This window comes from Crinia signifera, chromosome 5 (assembly GCF_055691185.1).
Source record: "Crinia signifera chromosome 5, ASM5569118v1, whole genome shotgun sequence".
In the NCBI taxonomy this organism is placed as follows: domain Eukaryota; kingdom Metazoa; phylum Chordata; class Amphibia; order Anura; family Myobatrachidae; genus Crinia; species Crinia signifera.
The window spans coordinates 91,481,631-91,508,211 of NC_139221.1; positions in this window are offsets into that span (position 1 = coordinate 91,481,631).

The window sequence follows — 26,581 nt, forward strand, 5'->3', positions numbered from 1 at the left end:
AATGCTGTACATTCACTGTGAGGTAAAATGCCTGTTATAATGACACTTTATCTGGCCACCTGTCGCTCCCCCCCCCCCCCCCCCCCCAGTTATCTTGGACATACATTCTGGAATAGCCACACCACAATATGTGGGTACTTCCCTGGGGAGTAGACCTTTTCCTACTCCTTTGCTGTGAAGGAACAGAAAAAAGGTCTGTCCGTTGACTGCAGCAGTGCACACAGCGCCCCTATGCAGCCAACTTGCAATTTTAAACATTTTTCATCAGATGGACATTCTGAAGGAAGACTATTCCAAGACCCCCAAAATCTTTCATATACTAAAACGGAATATTTGTCAATAATTCTTCTATCGTGACTTTTCCAGTCTATCAAAAGATTCATTGCAGAGTGTGTTACCTTGCAAGGCCATTTTTTCTTCTTTATTATGTGATCTTAAATTGAGCACTTAAGCACAGAAATCCTTTGTTACTAATCTTCGTCTCCTGCTTATCAAATGTGTTCCCAGTTTGGCTGAAGGGAAGTCTATGTCTACTGCTAGTCCAATCCATTGCAGATTGTTCAACTTTTTACTGAACCTGCAATCTGTCTGCAATGTTGTCCTTTGAATCTGTAAACGACATGCTACAATGTAGCAACTGCAGCTTTTTTCTAATGCATGTTTTCTTCTGCTCCATATACAGACTCCTTCACATACCCTATACAAGTGTTCCACTCCATTAATCAGCATAATCTACTTGTGGGTCTAAAGGCCCATACACACTGGGCAATTATGAGCTGATAGCAGCACAGTTTTGTCGTTTTGAGCTGCTTTCAGCTCAAAAGCTGCCCAGTGTGTATGGGCAGGCATTGAGAATACGGCTGCCGTACGTCTGCTGGTTTTACCAGCCGACTGGTTTTCCATAGGGTCCTGCTATGGAAAGCTGTTCACAGCTTCGAAATTCGCTGGCCAGGGAAAAAAAAATCGCTCAGTGTGTATTCTCTGAGCGATTTTCATCCCAGCGATTGTACATCACATTGTATATATTTTGTATTTGTAATCTCACCTTTCACCTCCTAACATAGCACTTATGTGCTTCTTATTAACCCCCACTAATTTTCATTTGTGTGCTGCCCTGGAGTGATCAGCGTGTGCCGGCATGATGGGGGCCCACACCCCAGACCCATACCCAGTATTAGGCACCCCCAATGACAGACGCCTTGACGTACGGCCTGGGGGCTTAGCCCTATATCTGCTCATATATGCAACCAAGATCTCTATATTATCAGATTTGTTATGTGTATATTTGTCACTCCGTGTGCAATTGGGATACAAAATGTTTCATCCCAGCGATTTCAGTGATCATCTCTGTGCATACACGCTGGTCAAAAATGCCTAGTGTTTATTCACCTTCAGATGTCTGGTGTTGGCAGAGTTGCATGGAAGCTGGGGCATTGAGGGCTAGATGTATGTATCTGTATGCTGACACTTGCCCCCATTCTGCTGCTGATCATAAGAGTGTAGAAATCTGTAGAATTGTGAATGTTTACCTACATGAGGTAAACTAGTGTATATACATTTAATAAAGAAAAATCTAGTGTTAACGTCTTATGATCGCGATTTATTGTGTATCACAGTAGTTTAAAGCACAGAGTTAAAACTGTAGTACATTAGCCACACCAAATTAGGTCCTGTAACACTTCATGTATTATGGTCATATATTCGTATCCCTTCTGCAGGCAGAATACCCCGAATGGTCTGGGGATACCTGTTCTTCATGTAATACTGGGGCAGATGTATTATGCCTGGTGAAGAGTTTAAGGGGAGATAAAGTAGAAGGTGATAACGCACCATCCAATAAACTTCTGTCATTTTTCAAACATAGCTGATTGGCTTGTGCGTAACCACCTTCTACTTTTTTTTATATATATAAATCAAGACTGTACAAACATACCAGAAGGATCACAAAAAGGTCCGAGTCCACACCACTACAACCAGTAACATTACATACGGATGGAGTGAGTTCCGAATCAAATTGTAGTCAATGAAATGGGGGGGGGGGGGGGGAGGGGGCGGTTTGTCTTATGCCATGTTTCATACCATAACGTGTTTTGAAAACATTTCCTGACCTGTTCTGTCAGTGATAGAGTTTGTATATAGCTCTCCCAGGTGTTAAACATTTTCGGTAATTTTTTCTTTTTGTAAGGATGCTTCGAGCCATTCCATCCTAAAGATATGGAATCATTTGTTTAAAAAAAGGGAGAATGGAGGAGCAGTAGGGTGCAGCCAAAACAGGAGAGAATACATTTCTTAGCAGCTGCTGTTAAGATGATTAGTTTCCAAACTCCTTGCATGTCTCTCTGGCATAATGCCGAACATTGCCCACTCAGAGGTGAAGGGAAAGTGTTGGGTAGCATCTCTCCATACTTTATTTAACCCAATACCCCCAAACTACTTATTACCTTCTACTTTATCTCCAGTTAATCTCTTCTCTAGGCCTAATCTGCCCCACTGTCCCATAAACACATCCAGAAGCTTTTAAGTCCATACATGGCCTACCTGTGACTTCATGTTACCAAGAACCAGCATAAACTTAGTTTGTAGTTGTTACTCATGTGCAGGAGTTATTGTTCTTCTAGCATGTTAATATTTTTCTATTGCTATATTATGCTTTTAAGATACATCCAAAACATTATTTTCAAATTAGTTAACTGGGTATTCCTTCCTCATTTGTACGTTAATTTACATTTGATGGTAATGTTCCTTGACGTTTAATTATTGTGTTGTATTTAATTCTGATAACATTTTTTTTTTTTTTTTTTGTAAGGGTACCATCCTACAATGACTGAACGTTACAGCAAAATAGAAGATGAAACTTTTCCAAGTTTTTTAGCAGAGTCAATGAACAGTAACTACAGTGAAGCTCTAGAAAACTGCACCATCTCTTCAACTTTAGGTTTACCGGTTGCTGCATCAACTGTTACCAAAGCCCGCAGTGCTTCTAGCCGGTAAGCGTAGTTACATTTCTTATAGTGTTCAACATTAAATAAATGGGATTTGTAATCTTCCAAAACAGATTACACTAGTTTTAGCTCGGTGGCAAAGGGCCTTACTACCGCTAAGGCACTAAAAGATTCTATATTGTCAACATCTGAACTATATAGTCAACATCGGAAGGCATATCTTACCGTGTGTACACACTAGAAGTAAGTTTTGCAATGCAATCTATTACAAAAAGTATATAATAGTTTTATGTGCCAGCCCTGGCTGAAGAAAAATCACAAGATGGTATGACAATAAGTTTACGAAGTTGACAAATGCAGCAATAAAAACAAATTAGTAATACAATACACAATATATTAAAAAGAGAAGACTAATATTAAAGCTCAGTATCTCAAATTGATTTGAGTGGTATAAATAAAAGTCAAAAGGTCAAAGTGCACAAATCACTGCAGTGGTATAAATATATGCACTGTGGACACTCAGTACTTGCTCCTGAGGAAGCCGGAAAGCTGTTAATCCGGGGAAACGCGTTGAGCACCTTTATTGTCAGTTGACGGGGACCTTGTCCTCTTTGAGGACCTACCCACTACTCCCGACCAAAGAGCACACCGCTCTGAACTGAATCTGAGAACGCTGTAAGCTGTGGGATAAAAGCATGGTCCCTAATTCAATCGGATGTCAGGGTGAGCCTAAAATGGGGAGCTCTTGAAATTTATAGAGCATTGGGAAAAACTAGTTTATCTAACCATATACCTTGGATTACAAACCTCTATGAGGAGGACCAAGGCTGGTGATGTTTATTTACCCCTGTTCAACTGACTTTGCCTTTTATTTATGCAACTCAAATCCATTTGAGAGACTGAGCTTTAATATTAGTTTTCTCTTTTGAATATATTGTGTATTGTAGTATTTGTTTTTATTGCTGCATTTATCAATTTAGTAAACTTATTAATTGTCATACCGTCTTGTGATTTTTTTATTTTTTTCAGCCAGCCCTGGCACAAAAAACTACTATATTTCTTTATTATTTTAGGGGATTGACTACCCCTAGTGCCGGCCGCTGTTAATTGCGCACCACACCTATACCTTTTATTTCTTTGTTATTACAAAAAGTATGTGCAGTGCAATGGGATGAGTGGGGGAGCGCACATCTCATCGCACCCGGCAATTGTACAGTGTATGGGCACCTTAACACTACAAAAACAAGAGACCATAGTTACGGCTGTGGCAGCTCTGTCTTGGACCAATGCCCACAAACAAGCTTTTTTGAACCTACTAGTTACTGTGCTAAATAAGAAATTGTGCATAGATTTTTTTATTATGATATATATTTTTTTTTTTTATAAAGGGAAAAGGGGTACAAAAAAAATTAAAGGGCTAGGAAAATGCAAAGAAACATCCCATGGTTGATAATCAGCTGGAAACTCAAACTACTGTCCTAGATATTTTACAACACATAGCATAAGGCAGTGGTTCTCAACCTCAAGCCCCCCATACACAGTCCGTTCATCGGATCCGTTCTGTGCTTAAACAGCACACATCGTATCGGATCGCATCCCTTGTGCATCCCTTGTGCATGCACTGCAGTCCGATACGATGTTTACCTAGTACAAAAAGTATGTGCAGCACATACTTTTTGTACCGTACTATGTGATGCGCGGGAGAACAGAGCCGGTCCACAACGGACCGTGTATGGGCTCCTTTAGTCATCATGTACCCAGTTCATGTTCTCCAGGTCACCCAGCAGGTGCACTCATTTACTCACTGATACATTTTTAAAAGATCCACAGGTGAAGCTAATTATTTCACTTGAGATTCTGTGTGGAGACCTGGAAAACGTGCACTGTTGGGGGCACATGGGGACCAAGGTTGAGAACCACTGGCATAAGGCACAATGCATATCAGCACATATACAAGTAGTTGGAAAACCCATAACTTTCAATTCGCCACTTCTACATTAGAGTAGGAGCTGCAAAAAAGTTGGCTTAATCAAGAGTGCCCTTTCTAGCTTTGTTTCCTTCAATGGTATTTTGAGTCCAAAGGGGCAGGTTTTGTAGAATATGCAACTACAAAGGTTTCCAATTCAAAGTTATGCTGATTTTTTTCTTTTTTCTTTTTTTTTTTTTTTATAATTTGGTTAAAGCATGAATAGTAGGTTCCCATAATGTGGCTAATGCGATTCTTGCCGCTAGCAAAATTTGATTGTTAAAAAGTGTTCAGAATTGTTTGTGGGGATTATACTCACTGTAGAGGTTGGGTCAAATTACTCAAATATGTGTTTGGCAGAAATTTGAACACCTAGGTATGTTTAATAAGATTCAATGTAGTTGGGGGCGGGGTTGTTGACTGGTATTGCTCCAGATTTAGAAGTATTATGCCTATAGTAGATACTCTGTAAAACCTGTATTTTGCTGTCTCAGTAATGTAACACAAAATCTAGTCCGGGGGAAAAAAAAAATTTTGGGAAAAGAACCAGGGAGTCTTTTATTTTTTATTTTTTATTATTTATTCATTTTTCTGAGCCAAGGCTCCCATATACAGTACAAATGATATGGGGAAGCCTGTTTGGTGCCTTCTGAGTGTGAAAATGTGCTGGAGAGAAAGCCATTACTGAAAACCCTAATACCCCTGTGTTTTCGGTTTTCAGGGAGCTATGTCGCATGTAGTCCCAATCTCAGCATCTATAGAGCTTAGCGCATGACTTTTGTAATCCGTTTTTTTTTACAAATGTATTATTTATTAACAGTTTCTTATATAGCGCACATATTCCGCAGCGCTTTACAGAGTATAGTTGAACATTCACATCAGTCCCTGCCCCAGTGGAGCTTACAATCTAGATTCCCTACCACATGTACATGCAAACACAGACATTCTAGGGTTAATTTGTTGGAAGCCAATTGCCCTACCAGTATATTTTTGGACTGTGGGAGGAAACCAGAGTACCGGGAGGAAACCCACGCAAACCCGGAGGAAAATATACAAACTCCACACAGTTAGAGCCATGGTGGGTATCGAACCTGTGACCTCAGCGCTGTGAGGCAGTAATGCTAACCATTACAACGTCGATGAATGCCTTTTTTACCTCCACTTAATAAAAGTTATGCATATAAATTACTGTGCCCCATTTATGGGAAGATCAAATTAAATTGCCTTTGATCGAAATCTAAGGAAAAATTCAAAAGCTATCTACTTCTTACTTTTACTTTGTTCTCAGAGCCCTGGAGGGTCAGGCATCTTATCTGGAGAATGAGAAGGGCCAGCTGCCAATTACCAACTCTGTTCTGTTAAATCATTCTGGTGAAGGTGACCATGGGAAATTTGTCCTTAGCTTTAAAGATGATTTGTAAGTTTTTATTTTTTTTAATATAGTGTGGTAGTAAAAGCAAGCGTAAGAATCAAGTTATCCTTGCATGTACTGAATACGGTCACTAGGTCAACATTGAAAGGTTGACGGGCCTTGGGTTGACACGATAAAGGTCGATGGGGCCATTAGGTCAGCATTGGAAGGTCAACAGTAAAGAGGTCAATGTGGGTTTTTCGCTCCCCTCCTTTTTTTTTTTGAGCCTACATGTCCCGCCAGGCAGTATTTCATGCCCTACTATCCACTAGGGCATTTTAGCCTGAAGCATGGCGAGCGCAGCGATCCATGTACCCGATACAGTGTAAATGTTGACATTCAGGATATAAGTGAAAACCCATGTTGACCTAAAGCCATATTGACCTAATGCCGACCTCTGGGGTTGACCTAATGCATTAGGTCGACCTTCCTGTTGTCAACCTAATGATCCACACCCGCATGTACGGCCATAAGGGTTAAGTTATTAGCTTACAGATCTTTCTCTAGGTACATTGGCAGCACAATCTTTGTGCCGAATTTACATCATTTCTGTCCTGGAATAAATAGAGTAATCGCCCAAAGAAATTAGACATCTTTAGTATAATTGTGATGAAGGCTGTAGATGGTCATTTAAAAGATGGATGTGTCAGAACTATATGAAGGTGGAACAAATCTTTGTAGAGAATTAGATTAACTGGTTTTCTAGCTGCTTACAACCTAATAGTGTAATCCATAATACATATGATCTACATATGCTAAATCTTTAATGGTGAAGCAAGAGCTTGAAAGCATAATTCATGTGGCGCTAAAAGCACTACTGGTGAAATCTGTAACTGGCACTTCTTGGGATATGATATGTAACTGGCACTAAATATATGCAAGAAAATTATTGATTGCCATTTAAATTTAGTGCCTGAGATAATACAAACTTTGTTTCATGCTCAAATAAAATATATTTTGTGTGGATTTCATATATATTGTGTATGTTTCATGGTGTTTCCCTGTGACTCGCATTACATTTTATATTCCTATTCCTTTTTTTTTTTTTTGTTCTCTATGCAATCATTTTTATTGACATTTTGAAATGTGTACAAAAAAAAGAACAATACAAACACCGTAAAATTAATAAAATATTTTAACATCTATAGGCTCTTGAGAAATCATTGTTGCACTTAGTACTTAGTATAAGCAAACCGAAATATGCAAATTCACAGATTGAATGTTAATGGAAAGAGTGTTCAGATAAATAAAAATAAAGAATGTCAGTAGAAAGGAAATAAACATATAAAGTCGGTGGTTGACAATGGGTCGCAGAGCTGGGATGGGCTAAAACTAGCTAAGAAATAGAAGTGGTATATGGAGACTCTATTTTATGTCCTGCTTTCCTGGCCAGATAAGTAGATTTCTCATGGGAGCAGGTTTCATTAACCAACTTGAGCCAGGTTTGTGTAGTCCGGAAATTCTTAGCAAGCCAAGTCCTGGCAATACAGACCTTGGCTAGTGTACAAAGATTTATCATAGTGGATAGTTGGTACGTCCAAAGTTTCTTCATCAAAAGCAGCTAATAAACACACTGCAGGTGACATAACATCTCTCTGGATGCCAGTATTTAAAATTGTCAGTAACTTCCAACCAGAATGTAGCTATGCGGAGATACGAAAGGAGCAAGTGACAAATAACCATCTTCTGCACCACGTTTGAGACCAAGGAGCCGGAATACTACCCAAATGATATAATATGTCAGGTGTATAGTATATCCTATGGATAATAAAGAATTGGATCTGCTGGAACCCAGCCAGAGTGGAAATACAAGGGCTAGCATGGGCTAATTCCCATATGTCGTCAGGTAAGGGACCCAGGTCCAATTGCCATAGTGTCCGAAGTGGGGTAGGTTATTTGAGTGTGCTGACCGTTTCCTATTTTTACTCAAATATCCAACTAAGTGAGTGCATGGAGTACCCAGGGCCTTTACTGAGAAAATCGGAGGTGCATCCCTAAATTGAGTTTTAAGGGGCGTGTCGCTACTGGAGGTATCTAAATAAAGTAGGAATTGGGTATAGAAAAGTCAGAGCGGAGGGCTTGGAATCATACATTTTTAAAAGTTAAACAAATATTAAGCTGAAATGTTACTTTCGACTGACAAAAAATGTGGTAACTCGTGTCGACTTTTTTGACTGTCTAAGTTGTGTTTTTTTCTTATATTTATAGAGATGATGTGGATGTATTTATCAAGGCCAACAATGCTAAAACTCATGTACAGAAATACAACTTTGAAGAAGAGCAAAGTCAAAAAAATGGTATTGACATTTATCAAGGCATATGCAAAGATTTGTACAGCTTTAATAGGTTTAGAGTTGTTGAAGGTTTTTTTTTTTATATATAGTTGAGAAAAGAATATGTAATGAAGTACAAAGTAGAATCATGTTATACAGAACTGTACAGTTTCAGTAATAGTTGTTTTTTTTATTAGAGGTTTAGGAGTATAAGTGTTTTTAGATGTAAATTCAAACTGGGTAAACAGTTAATATGTATTATAAGAAATCAAAGAATCGTTATTTGAACCATGTTCACATATAAATGTTAATTGTTACCCATTTCACATTGCAATTCCGGCGATTTCAGTGTAAACCTGGGTCGCCCGTTACAGAGGGCAACTTGGGTTTAATCATTCTTATGACACTGGTCAAAAAATACTGGGTTGGTTCACCAGGGTTGTTAGGTGTTGTCTGACCTGTGTCATTTGTGCGCTGTGAAAAGGGGTATTTTAGGGACAGATTAAAGTAGATTTTGAATTTTTGAAGAGTCTGCTACATTTGTACTTATTTTTTTTCCTGTTGACATTATGGTTTTATTCTCAGTTTGCGCAAGGCTCATCTCTCAAATAAGGGAATTTGCGAATATATCTATCTATTTTTTTTTTTTTTTTTTAATTGGAGAGTAAGGCATATGTGTTAGAATTAAATTGTCCTAGACCAGGGATGGAACCTTTGGCCCTCCAGCTGTTGTTGAACTACACATACCAGAAAGCTTTGCTATAGATTTAGCATGGCCAAATAGCAAAACTGTAGCAGTGCATGCTGGGAGTTGTAGTTCAGCAACAGCTGGAGGCCCAAAGGTTCCCCATCCCTTTCCTAGACTCTACTCTCATGCCATACCCTTTGTGTCAGAAACCAGCTTCTCGTAGGGTAGGTAGAAATCATCATAATTTCAAGTGTGTGTGTTTTGTTTTTGTTTTTTTGGAAGGTGGGGATGTAATATGTCTTCAGATAGGAGCTGGGGAAGAGGGTCATGCAGTCCAAGTTCCATTGCCACTGAGTGACTGCCCAGGATATGTCTATTCAAAAGATTTAGGGGGTATTCAATGTCAGGGGCATGGCTGTCGAGCTAGCGCGACAGCCGTGCCCCTGTCCCGTTCTCGTTTTGCTCGCCTGGAGCTTGGCAGTCGGGATTCAATGTCCCGAGCGGGGAGAAGGGGGCGTGGCCACGAGTTGAGGACGGAAATAGACGAGCTCTGGCCGGGAACTCTCCTATTTCTGGCTTTTCTAGGCAGAACAAGCCCGACAGCTTGTGATGTCGGGCTCGTTCTGCGGAGAACCCCTGTTCAATGCTGTCGGGGAAGACGGCATTGAATAGGGCCCCGCAGCCATCTCCCCCGTCGGGAGATGGCTGCGGGAGCACGACCAACATTGCATACCCCCCTTAAACTGCTAAATACGCAGAGGATCCAATTGAAGTTCAGGGACCTTGCCTGGCTCCCTTTTCAAGGGACTTGATAAGGGGAATCTTACATTTGGAAGTGCCAATAATAGCGATTGCCCTCAGGAGGCATGTCAAGTGGAGAAGGAGGCCATGGACCACTATCTTTTAACATTATAGTTTATATGACCGTATCAGGAGTTCTGGATATTTCCTGTCTTTTGGTGCGGAGTTTCCCAGAATGGGCTTACAGTGCAATCAAGGTTATACACAACACATTTATTGGCAAGCTGCTCAATCAGATTGCGATGTCACTCAATGCCCCTTTCAGACCGCACTTTTTACCTTTACTTATTTTTACAGTTTTAAAATGGTAATTTGTGCAGAGTGAATTTACCGGTTCTATTGAACTGGTATTTCTAAACGGTAATAAAGCAGGGTCCTACCCGTTTCAGACCCGTGTTTTTTTTTTTTTTTTTTCATCCACTATTTTCTATGGGTTAAAACCGGTTCAGTGTTGTGAAGGAGCAAAAACTGCACTGAAATACTGTTTAAAGACATGCGGTGTGAAAGGGGTTTTAGCTGGCAGACCCGTTTTTAGAAACGTTTTAAAATTCCTGGTCAAAGCCAGTTTTGCAGTCTGAAAGCCGCATAAGGTGCTAAAAGGGAGGGGCAATTCTGGTAAGGAACAAACATTTTGTATCCCAATTGCACACTGATTGAGAAATATCTACATAATAAGATAATACAGAGATTTTGGTGCAATCCAAGTGTATGGGAATTTATTTGGCACAAATTATGTAGTTCAGTGGTTAGGTTTCAAACGTGGAATGCACAGTATCAAGTATCATAAGAAGAATACTTCCCTATAGTAAAGTGATAGAAATAATTCTCCATGAGGTGAAGGTAGTGATGGATATCCAATGGGGGAAATTAGACTAATCGGCTGTAGTCATTTGTGTAGCCAACTAAAGCCCCCTTAGAGGGTTGTTGTTGTTAATCTGGAGGGAATAAGGTGGGGTTCAAAGAGAGAAGGTGAGGTAAAGTAGTGCGGTGAATGACGAGAGGGTGACCCATATCTGGAAATGTCTTGTACTGTGGGATTAGAAGCGGCTGTATGGAGGTATAGTGGGTATGGGAGAGTATGCTTGATGGGTAGTTGCTAAATTCTAGGGGGCTAAAGGAACTTTCACGCCCAGGGGGGGAGGAGCAAGGCCGGGGGGCTTGCGCCTTCACTATTTGCTCCACCACTGGTTGTCTTTAGTATCCAGGTGGTGAGTGAAGCTGAGCGAGTCAATGTTCCCAAAGCATGGAGAGCGAAACTTGTTCCAACCTTGCGCCTTCTCTCTTCGCCCCCTGTCATGTGACAAGGTCCCTTAGCCCACTTAAATTTAGACCTAACCATGCTTGATGGAGAACAAATCTGAAGAGACTTAAAGAATCAGGTTGAAGGTGGAGGTAGGGTTGGAGAACAAAAGTTTAGGTTAAGGTGACAAATTTATTATGGTGCTTAATAATTTGTTTGGATACTCATCAGTTTGGTTAAGGGTGCACCTTTTTAAAAAAATGTATTTATGTTGTACTACATTTTAATTATCACCTATCTCCTCTAACCAATTCAGCTTTTTGAAGAAAAAAAAATAAAGACCTGTCTTTTGTAGACCAGATTTGCCTATTTAAAATGCAAAGCACAAAACCCCCTAATATTTTAATCTGCTCTCAATGGGATACACATTGGCTTAACAAAAGATTTCTTATTAAAAAGGGTAAAGCTTGCAGCCATATGTTTTTGGCTCCTACGCCAAAGATTCCACTGAGAATAGATTTTGAGACTTTTTTTTTTTTTTTATTAAGGATTGAGCGAGTTTACAATATTATATATGTTGGCAGTAAAACAATAAGTTCAACAGGTATTTGGCAGGTAATATTTTTCATTTACTAAACATACATTTTTATAATTTAGTCATCAATAAGAAAACATGAAATGTGGAAACAATGTTGGTTACGGATGGACATGACCAAAAAGGCACATTTACCCGGCCGGTAGATCTATTGGGTTAGTACCCAAGAGGACACTAGTCTCATACCGCTGCGTGTAGCGGAAGCATTTGTGGATCTGTGTTTTTAAGTCCTTGGACAGTGAGTCAATAAAACCCTCCCATATTTGAATGTTTCTGTGCCCTATTTTTGGAGGGACGTCTCCACCCAGTCCATATGGAATGTGAAATAGTTTAGCCCTAAACAAAGCCATAGAAGGGGTTTCCATGTGAATCCATTGTTGTAGGATACATTTACGGGCCACTGACGATTATGATTAGCATAATCTTTTTGCTATCACGCAGGATCGGCGTACTAGAAGGGAAAGCGTCTAGGATTGCCCACTCCGCTGACAGTGGGAGGCGGCTCAGTAAGAATGTGGTGGAAAATCCCTGAACAGGTCTCCAAAAACACCCTACTGTATAACTGGACAGTCCCACATTGAGTGAAATTTTGGGGCTATCACATTTGGGGCAAGTGTCTGTGCCTGAGATGCCCATTATGTGGAGAGAGGTATCCATTGTGGTAAATGTTATAGAACATCTCTGTACATTGAGGCTGGCAAAGTTTTCCAGGAGTTGAGGGAATGTTTGCAACCATGTGGAGAAGCCTGTGTGTACTGTGGATAGGTCTATGGGTATGTGGAGGGTCTGGTAGTAAGTGGAGATTGCTTTTCTGCCAGATGTAGGTTTGGATAGCAGTGTTTCCAGGTTGTTCTGATCAGTAGGTGATAAGTGCCTAAGAACCATGCTAGCATAGTGTTGGGCCTGGTAAACAGCCAGGGCTGGTGAGGGGGGAGTCTGAATTTGTCAGCTAGAGTCTGTGCTGTCAGTGGAGCAGTCGCTGTATCGTCGACCAGAGCCCTTACATGTGAGATGCCTTTGGCTTTCCATGAAATTAATGGGTGCGTTGCCAGTCCATCCTGGATATCCGGGTTGCCGAGAAGTGGCAGGAACAGTGAATGGTGGCTGTTCAGGTTGTGTTTCTGTCTTATGTGGTGCCAGACGGTCCATGATATGGGATTTTGTGCAATGGAATCCGTGAGTTCCGATTTGTGACCATGTAGGAAAGAAAGCAAATGATGGTCTGGTAAAAATGATTGATCAATGTCAGTATTGGTGTGGTTTGCGGTGGAATGGATCCAATCTCGAATATATCTTGGTACACAAGCCTGGTTATAAAGCTTTAAATTGGGAAAGTTTACGCCTCCGTTAGAAATGGGTTGTTGTAATTTTTAAGTAACTGATTCTTGGTCGCTTGCTTTGTCAAATTAACTTGCCGAATGTGGTGTTGATAAGTTTCTCATCTGTGATGGTTAGAAGAACCGGTAGCATTTGGAGCAGGTACAGCAGACAGGGAACGTGATCATTTTTAACAGATCAATGAGCCCCAAGTATGAGAGCATGAGATGGCTCCAGTTATCAATTTCTCTCAAAATAGGTCTTAATATTTTGGTAATGTTAAGACTGTAAAGGTCTTGAATACGTTTTGGGATATAGACCCCTAAGTATATTATTGGTCTTGAAGCCCACCTTATGTGACTACCTATTGCCCAGCGGGGGAAGGTCTGTGGTCCCAGGTATAGTCCCTGAGATTTGTCTTGGTTTATGGAGAAACCCGAGACTGTTCCATATTCCTCAATTTTGTTTAAAATGGCGAAGGGTGGATTCAGGGTGTACAATGTACAAGAGTAGGTCATCGGCGAAGGCCATGACTTTAGTTTCGTGTGACCACATGGAGAGTCCTTGAAAGGTGGGCCAAGATAGAAGTCTTAGGAGGGGATCCAGTGCTATGTTGAATAGTAGTGGGAAAAGGGGGCACCCCTGGCGTGGTAGGGGAAGTGTATAGGTATCTAAATAAACGCGTAAAGTCCGTCCCAAACGCATGAATTGTGAATATTTTTTGGAGATGTGTCCAGGAAACAGTGTCAAATGCTTTCTCAGCAGTCTATTAAAAAGGATAAGCGAATTTATCCTCACTCAGTGTGGCCCAATTCCCCTGTGGACCCCTTTAAGAGTTTGCAAACGGTGTTTCTTTTTTAATTAGAACCGTGCTGACAGGCAGTGAGTACTAGTATTGTGGGAGTACAACATGCTTGACTGTATGTGCCCTGTCAGATTAGAGTTGTGTCCAGAAATCTGGAAATGCTTATCACCTTAAGCACTATGGCTTGGAAACTGTGTAACCAATACAACAATTAATCCCAGATAGTGTGGTATTAATTAGGGAGTTACAGAGGCCCCTCCAAAAAGCACACCGGTGTCTGAGCAATCACCATACAATTGGGACTGCAGATCTCCCCAGCCTGCGGTAGCCAATGAGGACTGCCACTCCTCTGGCACCCCGTGTTAGCCGGGGGTATAGAGATGATACACTGGTGGTTAACCCTTCAAGAGCTAAGGCATGCGGCGGCGTGTCAATTACAGCGCCGTCCGAGTTATTGCCCGCTCTAGAAGGTAAGGAGGGAGCTCATACACAGCGAGCAAGGCAGGCGGCAGCATGTCAAGTACAACACTGTCCGTCTTATAGCCTGCTCCTAATAAATACAAGGTAGCGGAAAAAGTAAACAGAGACTATGGTGAGCGGCGGCGTGCCAAATACAACGCCGTCCGACTTAACACCAGCTCTGTAAAACAGCAAGCTGCAGCGCAGACGTCTCACGCTGCAGCCTGAGACAATTAGTGAGCCCAGTGGAGACTGGCGTTCACTCGGTCTAAAAATAAAACTGGACACAATCAAAATGCAGTATAAGTGGGGAGGGGAAGAGGGAATAACACACTGAGGGGTTAGGTCAGTGTACACTTCGCAAACAGAGCTTCATCAGGACCCCTTAGCTCTTGAAGGGTTAACCACCAGTGTATCATCTCTATACCCCCGGCTAACACTGGGTGCCAGAGGAGTGGCAGTCCTCATTGGCTACCACAGGCTGGGGAGATCTGCAGTCCCAATTGTATGGTGATTGCTCAGACACTGGTGTGCTTTTTGAAGGGGCCACTGTAACTCCCTAATTAATACCACACTATCTGGGATTAATTGTTATATTGGTTACACCGTTTACAAGCCATAGTGCTTAAGGTGATAGGCATTTCCAGATTTCTGGACACAACTCCAATCTGACAGGGCACATATAGTAAAGCATGTTGTACTCCCACAATACTAGTACTCACTGCCTGTCAGCACGGTTCTAATTAAAAAAGAAACACCGTTTGCAAACTCTTAAAGGGGTCCACAGGGGAATTGGGCCACACTGAGTGAGGATAAATTCGCTTATCCTTTTTAATACACTGTCCGTGTTTTATGTTTCACTGTTTTGTCTATATTTCGCCTCTTTGTCTTTTAATATAAGTTAATAAAAGCTAAATTTTATGCTATTTTTCTCATGAGGTGCACCACACAGAAAGATATTTCCATTTTCTCCTTTTTGCTTGAACCTGATCCATGTCCAGTGGTAGCACACCCTCTTCCTAAATATAAAGTAATCATTCTACTTCCATGAGGGTCCTGTCTGAAATACATTTGTAAATAAACCTGTGCGACTGACCCTCCTTTCCCCCTGTCCCCCAAAAAACCATGCTTTCTCAGCATCTAGGCTGAGAAGCATTGATGGTGGGGTAGTTTTTATCTAGAGAATTCTTCAGTACTGCGACCAAGGCCGTACGAACCCCTTTCACTAAATATCTGTTGCCTGTAAAACCCAACTGGTGGGAGGTTAGTATTGAAGGCAGGAGGAGGTGGAGACAGTTGGCCATAATTTTGGATAGGATTTTCAGGTCCTGGTTAAGGAGGGGAATTGGTCTGTAAGAGGTTACCAGTTCTAAGTCCTTGTCCAGTTTTGGGAGGAGTATAGTATGAGATTCTGTGAACCCGGGGAATGGAATTTGGTCACAATTAATTTTTTTGAACAAAAGTGTCAGTATGGGGACTATATGTGCTAATTGTGTTAACTTCTGGAATGTCTCATGTTTATTCCTAATTTATTTTCTGTTAGATTTCTCAAGAGGCTTGTGTAAGGTTGCACCCATCAAACCAACAGATAAGGTAAGTATATCTGAAGTGGTTAATAGAATGAAAATCTTGCTGAAATCTAAAGTCGGAAGTCAAAGATACTGAGTAATGTATTAAACATTGTGTGGTATTTAGAAATATTTCTTTAGTAGTTAATTACAGTCCGGTCCATAAATAAAGTTGACTTGAATCAGATTCAGCATGCATTTCACTTGGTGAAGACAAAACTGAAGGGAAAAATCCCCCTGAACAAGCAGGAACTGAAGACCTTTGCTGTGAAGGCCTGGCAGAGCATCACCGGGGATGAAACTCAGCATCTGGTGATGACTATGCGTCCAGACTAAAAGCTGTAATTGGCTGCAAAGGATTTGCAACAAAGTACTAAAAATGAAAGTTTGCTTTAGGATTGTTTAGTTTGTTCTATTACTTTTAGTCCCTTAAAAAGTGGGTGGAATATATAGAAACAGTTGTCACCTTATTTGGATGTAAATACCCTTAGCTTAAAGCTGAAAGTCTGCAGTTAAAGCACATCTTGTTGGGTTGACTTGAAACCCATTCTGGTGGTGGTGTATAGAGGCCAAAATATGAGATTTGTGTTGATGTCCTAATATTTATGGACCTGACTGTATATGTGGAAATACCTTTTATTACTAAGCTTGTTCAACTGCTTATAAGGAATGTTTTTATTAACCCTGTTGTCAATTTTATGTTAATAATCCAATGTTTTTTTTTTCCTTTAGACTTCCACTGCATCACCTTTATACATAGATACCCAGTTTGAAGAACATACTCTACCAGATGATCAGTTAAGTTCTTCTGCAGCAAGTTTCTTGGAAAATGAAAAGTTAATGTCTGTCGCCAGCTTAGATGGCAGTTCTTCAGGTAATATAATTGTTTACACTTTATTTCAAGTAGTTTCAATCCTCTGTGTGGATAATTCATGGTTGTACAAGTTTCACTCCTTTATTTAATGGATCGTGCTAATTCTTAGCACGTTAGCGCATCATTTCATGTAGGTGTAAATGTGATGGGAATATTTTTTGTTAGACGTAGCTCTAACTTTTTCCTCTCACTATCTCGTACTCTACAGTCAAATGAACGTGTTCATTTCTTGGTGTAAACAATTAAAATATGCTCTTTCGCGCTCACTCACTGACAACAAAATCATACAAAAATGATCAATGGAAATCAATCTTATTAATCCATGGAGGTCTTGATTTGGAGTCACACTCAAAATTAAAGTGGAAATACACACTACAGGCTGATCTAACTTTGATGTAATGTCCTTTAGACAAGTCAAAATGAGACTCTGTAGTGTGTGTGTGTGTGTGTCTTTCACGTGCCTATATGACCTCCCTACAATGCCTGGGCATGCTCCTGATAAGGTGGCGAATGGTCTCCTGAGGGATCTCCTCCCAGACCTGGACTAAAGCATCCGCCAACTCCTGGACAGTCTGTGGTGCAACATGGTGTTGGTGGATGGAGAGACATGATGTCCCAGATGTGCTCAATTGGATTCAGGTCAATGCCTTTGTCTTGCAGGAACTGCTGACACACTCCAGCCACACGAAGTCTAGCATTGTCTTGCATTAGGAGGAACCCAAGGCCAACCGCACCAGCATATGGTCTCACAAGGGGTCTGAGGATCTCATCTTGGTAGTTAATGGCAGTCAAGCTACCTTTTGCCGAGCACGTGGAGGTCTGTGCGACACACCCCCCCCTCAAAGAAATGCCACCCCACACCATTACTGACCCACTGCCAAACCGGTCATGCTGGAGGATGTTGCAGGCAGCAGAACGTTCTTCTCGGCGTCCCCAGACTATTACGTGCTCAGTGTGAACCTGCTTTCATCTGCAAAGAGCACAGGGCGCCAATGGCGAATTTGCCAATCTTGGTGTTCTCTGACAAATCCCAAATGTCCTGCACGGTGTTGGGTTGTAAGCACAACCCCCACCTGTGGACGTTGGGCCCTCATACCACCCTCATGGAGTCTGGAGGTAGCATTCCTGCTGCTGGGTTGTTGCCTTTCTATGGCCTCCTCCATGTCTCCTGATGTACTGGCCTGTCTCCTGGTAGCGGCTTCATGCTCTGGACACTACGCTGAGAGACACAGCAAACCTTCTTGCCACAGCTCTCATTGATGTGCCATCCTGGATGAGCTGCACTACCTGAGCCACTTGTGTGGGTTGTAGACTCCGTCTCATGCTACCACTAGAGTGAAAGCACAGTCGGCTTTCTAAAGTGACCAAAACATCAGCCAGAAAGCATAGGAGCTTGGAAGTGGTCTGTGGTCACCACCTGCAGAACAACTCCTTTATTGGGGGTGTCTTGCTAATTGCCTTTAATTTACACCTGTTGTCTATTCCATTTTGCATAACAGCATGCAAAATCGATTGTCAATCAGTGTTGCTTCCCAATTGGACAGTTTGATTTCACAGAAGTGTGATTGACTTGGCGTTACATTGTGTTGTTTAAGTGTTCCCTTTTATTTTTTTTAAGCAGTGTATATATTACCAACACTTTGTGGGAAAGTCATAATAATGTACAGCTCTATTCACACAGGCTAAAGTCCATACATAGTGGGTGATTTTGCCTAGTGTGTATGGACAGCGATAATGGGGAAAATCACTGAGCTGAAAATCGCTCGGTGCATACATACCGAATGATTTTCCACCATTTTAATGCTATTTTTTTTCCCCGGGGGTAGACAAATTTTCATTGCAGGAGGCTATAGAAAGCCATCCACTCAGATGCTCACCTGCTGGTAATACCAGCAGATGAGTGGCTGTGCCAGTGATTATGCAGCAGCGTTCATCGCTGCCTCGTACGCACTTGTGGCTTTTGAGCTATAAGCAGCTCCAATGACAAAACTGAGCTGCTTTCAGCTCTAAAGGTAACCATACACGTTACAATTATTGTATACAATGTCGCATCTCGGTTTTGCGATGAGATCTAGTACAAAAAGTATGTGCTGCACATACTTTTTGTACTAGATCTCATCTTATAGCAAAACCGAGATGCGATGATATGCGATACTGTTTACAATATTTGTAATGTGTATGGGCCCTAAGTACCCCCTGCAGTTATGTAGATCTAGAGGTTTCATGCCCACTACACACTAGAAGAGGTACTTTTCTTTCTTCCTTTTTTTTTTTTTTAATTTACATTTATTTAGCTACTTTTTAGCTCATTCCAAGCTTCTAAGTTATTTATGTTGAATGATTTATATACTAGCAGAGTTATGCTCCGTTAAAGAGTTGGGGTAAAGTGGTGAGCCCTGAATTGTGGCTTTCACTCAATACCATTTTGAAAATTCTCGATAAGAGGAGACACTGGTAGCATATAATCGCCACTCCCACTGACTCCTGTTTCTTTTTATTTATTTTTATTTCCTGTGGGCAGTTAGGCAGCAGCACACACACGGGAGAGGCCTTACCTCGAAAGGCATGTCTCTTTCCCCGCCGCTGTGACACTTCCAGTGGGAACCAGGGGTTATGTGGCCGGCCTTATGGCGCTGGGGGAGCGAGCACTCAAGCTGCAGGTCCATCCCCACTTAATACATAAGTAAAATTATTATTTTGTTTTATAAGCCTTCAGAAAACATCACTGGAAGTGTGTTTAGGATGCAAGCACCCCAAATGTCAGAATTTCATTAATATGTTAAAAACAGCATTGTCAGACATGTTTCTTACTTAAAAAGATTTTAAGAAAATGTCAGCAAAAAACCCAGATCCGTCATGTGAGAGGATTGTGATATAGAGGGGTTAGACAAGTTGATGAGGTCAGAGGAAGAGTTGGTACTGTCACAGACAGATGGAGATTTTAACCCTGACCTAGTGAATAACCTATTGAAGCGTATTCATCGGTCATTAAATATTGAAGAGTCACAACAGGAGTTAAAGGCTGCACCCAGTGGAACAGGTACAGAATTAATTTAACACAAATAATTATCTGGTCTGTGCAGAGTTGCACCTACGGTGGTGGATAAACAATGACCGGCTAAAGCGAGAAAGAACGTTCACAGTACCCCAGGCGGCAATGACCACACATGTCAGCTCTTTAGGCTGAAGGGCTTACTGCGGGCAAGAACTGGTACAATGTACCCAGCCAAGCCATTTCTAGAGGAACCATTCAAACCTAAAGGAAATTAGTGGTTTATTTAGTATGTCGAAAGTTTCAGGAGAAGCTAAGAAACAAAGAGCTACTTTGTAGATTCCGACAACAAGACTAGTTACTTCCATAAATCGACAGGGGGAAACGAGGAGGCTCAATATTATGAAGGATGTAAGCTATAGATTGGAATGGGCAGAGCAAAGTGTGACCCATTCCTGCAGTATTTCTAGCATGGAAGGAAAACAGTGCAGTGGATTTTATGAGCAAACATGCAATTCACCCATGAGAATTGGAGTTGAATAATTTATGTTTTCAAAGAAAGGGCGCAAAAATGGGCAAGACCACAGGTGGACCTAAAGGCCACACAACACAACAGGAAGGTACCAACATATATATATATATATATATATATATATATATATATATATATATATATATATATATATATATATATATATATATATATATATATATATATATTTTTCAAGATAACGAGACCTCAAAAGCGGCACAAGTAGCCACTTGAGCCTTTCGTTTGTTTTTTCTCCAGTTTCCTCTGATTCTGAGAGTATTGAAGAAGATCGAGAAGGAAAAGGCTATTGTAATAGCAATGCTTCCATACTGACTGAGAAGGGCCTGGTTCCAGAAGATCTTGCAACGATCTGTTGAATGGGTCTGAAAATTGAAAAGCAGCTCCTTAACGTCTAAAACAAGGTCGCTTGTATCCGCCCCAACCAAGGTCATGGAACCTGACTGCATGGCTGTTGTGGACAGAAATTGAGAAGAATTAGGTTTCTCAAACTGTACACATGAGGGCGATGTATATTGCTCAGTGTCTCCTTTTCATCAGCGACCAGAGCTGGTCGCTGATGAAAGGGAACCTCTGCCGGGGGAGACGCAGAGTGAATCAGCTGGTCGCAGGAGCAAGCTCCTGCGATCATAAGAAGGCTAAAAATGGGGTCGCGCACCCGGCGATAAGGTGCACACTCCAATCGCTGGCAATGTGGTCGCTCAGTGACCATATTGCCAGTGATAACTGCCCGTGTGTATGCACCTTAAGAGCATAGTTAAAACCCTGCTCAAAGCCAGAAAATCTACTCATGCCAATCATTATAGGATCTGGACAAAAATATCTCAGTGAAGGTATTAAAAACCTAAATGGGATTCCCGCTATTATATATGATATGTTTCTCTACCAGTTCCCTGAAAGTGCAAATCTCTGCACTAAGTGCAATATTGGATAAGGACAGTGGCAGTAAAAAATATGTAATGAGGTTTGTTCAGGCATCAAAGAAAGTAAGGCCAGTTTTCTGCTCGCTCTTAGCACCAAGGGACCTGAAACTTGTATTGAAGGTCCTAACTGGACACCTGTTAGAAATTTCAAGTGAACATCTTGCAGGGGTCCAAACATGGAAAGTAGTATTTCTGGTAGCCGTCACCTCAGCAACAAAAATTTTGGAACACCAAACTCTATCGGTGGAGCAGCTCTTTCTTAACTTCTTTGAGGTCAAGGTGGTAATAAAGAAAAATCTGCAGTTACTGCTCAAGGTGTTATCTAGTTCTCATAGAAACCAAGAAATGACCTTGTCATTGTTCTTTCTGAACCCCAAGAACGAGAGTGTAAAAATTAATAAGTTGGATCTTGTAAGAGCTCTTAGGATTTATGTTGAAAGATTAGCCATGTTCAGAAGATTTAACCAGTTATTTGTGCCGATGGAAGACCAATACAACGGCGGTGGCACGTCAAAAGCTACAATCGCTAGGTGGATAAAATCATGCATTGTAGAGAACTATACACTTGAAGGACTAAAACCACCCGAGGGTCTAAAAGCGCATTTCACAAGAGCTATGGCGAGGCATGGGTATAACCCAGAAGTCAGTGCTGCCATAGAAGGCCCTAATTAGTACCGGTAATATGATTTCATTTAGTCCACGGCAGCACATACATTCCCACCAAGTTTATTTATTTGGTCCTGTTAGTATGAACGGAATCTGGTTTATTTAGGCTGGTTTATCTACCTCCCAAGGGGAGGAACATACCCAGAATTCAGTGCTACCATGGAGGAGTAAAGGAAACCAAATTAACAGGTGCTAATCTGTAATATTTGTCAGTTTATCCACAACAAAAAAGACCCAAACTAGTAAAACTGATGTCCTACTGTATATGAAATGTGCACCACAATGTTACCCCAAAAATAATTGCCAATAATGAATGTTGATCAGTGGGTGAGAGAGGACCCATACTTCTAAAATTTTATGCTGCTTCAAACCGTTAACTAATCTATAAGGGTACTAGTGCTTTAACTGGCTATAAATTGAAGCCTATCTTCAATTTAATGTAGCTTACATGTTTGTATTTATCCAGTTGTTTAGGCTCTTCACTGCTCTGTTGGGTGGGGAATCTTTCTCTTAATTAGAATTCCATTTTCCCAAATAATAGTGTTTTAATCCCTAATATCATTGTTTTCCCTAAAAAAGTGGACCTGGAACTGCTCCAAAGTATGCATACTACACTGCTGAAATACTTTGTTTTATTAATTTAATTTGCTCTAAGCTGTTACATCCCTACCCATACTTTTATACAAAAAGGCAAACCGGAAATAAGAAACGATCTTAGTCATGTTTATTTCAAAGTGGCTTTTACTGTTTTGCTTCTGTAGTATGATCAACTATCGGATTCAGAAAATAGAATTAAAAATATATATTTTTTTCCTTCTATGGTATTCTTTCATCTATGAGTGCCCACATGTTTTGCTGGTGCTCTAGTTTGAGATCTGTTGCATAATATTGGAGAGATTTATATAGACATCCATTTGAATTTAACTACACACAGTGTCCCGACAGCGCATAGCAGTAGCAATTCTTTGCTCCAACCCACTTTTCCTCAACTATCGAATTTGCCAGATATTCTTGCTAATTTTGGTATACAACTAAAGATTTATCTATTATATCGGTCTGGTTGGAACAAATATATGGTAATGCATGGGTGTAAATAATTTGCTCCGCAAATTTGGCAGAAGGACCATGATCTGTTTGGTTAGAAATGTATCAGAATAATTGTGTTTGTCCATTTGGTAGCAAATGGTTGTCATTGGCTGGTCACTCTTTATCACCCTCCTTTTAGATAAATAACACATACACACAAATGTTTTAAGCCTTAAATAGTGACTATCTCGACATAGGTCAGAGTAACTCTGGTCTTGTAGCTGAAGGTATAGAAGAAATCACGCCATGCACCAAGTTTGAACGCAACGTTTCAACTCCTTTTTATTGGAGGTTTTTGTCAAGCCAAAAGTGCAAAGTAGGCAAACATGACATATATAGCAGACGGCCTCCAACATACACCTTCCTCTTCTGGAGCGCAGCCGGCGGGGGTGAAGTCATCATACAGCTCAAAGAAACAAAACCACAAAAAATACTGAAATTACAACACCATAAAACAAGACATAATACACCAATGCTATACCAAAGCAACTAGACCGCAACTAGCATATACCTTTAGCTACAAGACCGGAGTGATGCTGATATATACTATGAAATTGTTTAGGTTTATACTGTATGTTAGATAGGTTACTTTACCCGGTGCCCTCTCCGGAGGATATATATATATATATTATAGAGATGTTTGAGTGCACTCTTGTGTTATGAAGAAATGATTACACGTAAGGTGCCCATACATGTTACAATTATTGTATAGAATATCGCATCTCAGTTTTGCGATGAGATGTAGTACAAAAAGTATGTGCTGCACATACTTTTTGTACTAGATCTCATCTCATCGCAAAACTGAGATGCAATATTGTAAACAATAATTGTAACGTGTATGGGCACCTTTATGTAAGTGCTAAAATCTTAGTTTTGGTTTATTTTTTAACATCAATAGTTTTTATTGAAGAATTTTTACATTTTGTATAGCAAAACATAACAATTGGGGGTGGGAGGGTGAGACAGAAAGGAGAACAGGGGGGGGGGGGGGGGGGGGGGGGGGAGTCACTCTATCAAAACATAGTCATAGAACACGCTTATAAAGCAAAATTAGGCAACGTCATATGGCTATACAATCTCCATCCGTGATATGTACTGAATATTAATTGTGGGTAAGATGCCGTCCTAAATTGAGTCAGTTGGGTCTAACTTGAGAAGGTTAGCACCTGGTTTATTTTTTAAACCTAATAATCAGACACTTAGATTTCAGCACTTGCATAAGTGTATTCTTTAATTCAAAAATGCAAGTGTGATGCTTAAACGTCTATCTACACACACACACACACACACACACACACACACACACTACACTGTGGTGCCTTTTTGTATAATGCTCACTTCACGCCTCAGTTTAGTCTGTAAATCTGACTGTGATACTAGCCAGTGTCTCCCCAGTTCTTATCCTCACCACACATCACTGTTCAGAGCTGAGCACGATTTTGTTTCAGGACCTCAGTGTGGGAATTCCTTTTTTGTGGCTTGTCAGAATTGAGTCTTTCTTGGTGGAATTTGGAGAATGAGAACATTTAAGTAAAGGTTTAAAAATTTATTTTTATAATTTGTAGTTCTATTAATAAGCATTGTTTTGATTATTATTTGCCTAATTTGATTATTCTAAAAATATTGTCCGGATTTCATGGTTGTAGTTGATATGCTTTAGTATTCGCAGTCCTGATTAAATATGCCTTTATTTTTACAGATGAACTGGATGATGAAGAATTTTATGATGACCAGTTAGAAGCCTACTTTAAAAAACTTCTCCCACTAGGAATGCAACGTGGAGTTATTGAGGGACAAGAAATTCAGGAGCCCAAAAAAGCTTCCAACATGGTATAAAATTTTATTTTGTATGTAATTATATTTTATACAATACTTTATATGTTTATTTTGTATATAATTCTCAAATTGGTTTCAAAATGGTGACCATTGCTTTTGAATCATTGAAAACAAATCACTTAAGAGAAGAAAAGCTTTGAAAATAAATTGTGGACAAGAAAATACTGAAATGTGTGTAAAGCCCCCCTAGTACACAGCTAGAGCGCTCCACCTGGCATTGCAGCTAGTTCCATGTTTTCTGGCAGAAATGGTGATGGTGTCTATTGATGCCTTACCGATATTAAGAGAATTTCTTTTTCCTCATAATGCCAATAAATATGAGTTGATTTTTCCGGTTTCTTATACATCCTTATGTAAGGTATAGGCCCATATTGATGGCCTGGAGATGAAAGCTGCAGCTACATGGGGCTTTCAATTTTCATATCTATAGATCTTTTAGCATGTGACACCATCTAAAGCTGGGTTCACATTAGACAACATTTGAAACTATTTTGAATTGGGAGCAGACTATGGAGGAAGCCTCCCAAAAAGCCATAACATCGCTGGCCAGGTAAGTCCTCACCTGAGGATTTTGTTTTTTTGCAAAATAGCTTAGTTATTGGCTCTCATCATTTTAGTGTGCCTTCTGCTAAGAAAAAGCCTCCAAGAAAAATCAATGTGCTAGGACATGTCCAGCTTGTGATCAACCCTGGGGTGAAGAGTCTTTGTCAGGATTGTGTTAAGTGTTCTACAGCTGGTAGTACATCTTCTCAATTGAGTGAGCTTATGACATGGATGAAAAATTATTTTGTGACTAATGAGGCATTTCACAGTAATAAGAGATCTAGATCAATGACAAGCCTAGAGTATGACTTGGACTTTGATTCTAAGGATACGGGGTCTGAAGATTCCCTGGCTTCTAGTGGAGGAAGAGCGTTTGTTTAATTTGGAGCTGGTTGAAGTTGCCCTTAAGGATCTTTATAAGACTTTGAATTATAAACAGCCAGTGAATGAGTGCCGGATGGCTCCCCGACAGTCGGGATTCCGACAGTCATTACTCCGACGTCGGAATCCCGACTGTTCCCTCGTGGGGGTCCACGACCCCCATAGAGGGAGACTAAAATAGGTGGCGAGCGCAGCAAGCCCGCAAGGGGCTTCATTGCGCTCCCCCCGCTGTGCAGTCTGGATTCCAACGTCTGAGTAATGACTGTCGGAATCCCGACTGTCGGTGAAATATACCACACACCCAGTGAATATGATGCCCTATTCGAGCATAGGTCGAAGAAAGGGAGATGCTTCCCAGTACATAAAGTGGTGAAAGTTTTATACTTACGAAAGAATGGGCTAATGCAGATAAGCGTATAGGCTCAGTCAAGCGTGTGGAACGTATGTATCTATCTGATTGAAGACGCAGAATTTTTGAAGTGGTGTGGTATTCCTAAAATTGATGCTGCAGTCTCAGAAGTCACCACTAGGACGACCATTCCTTTGGAGAATGGTGCCTCATTAAAAGAGGCTATGGAAAAGAAGATGTAGAGTTCACTTAAAAGATTGCATATCTCTGGTTCCGTATTCATAAGATCAGGAGTAGCCGTAGCCTCCTCTGCTAG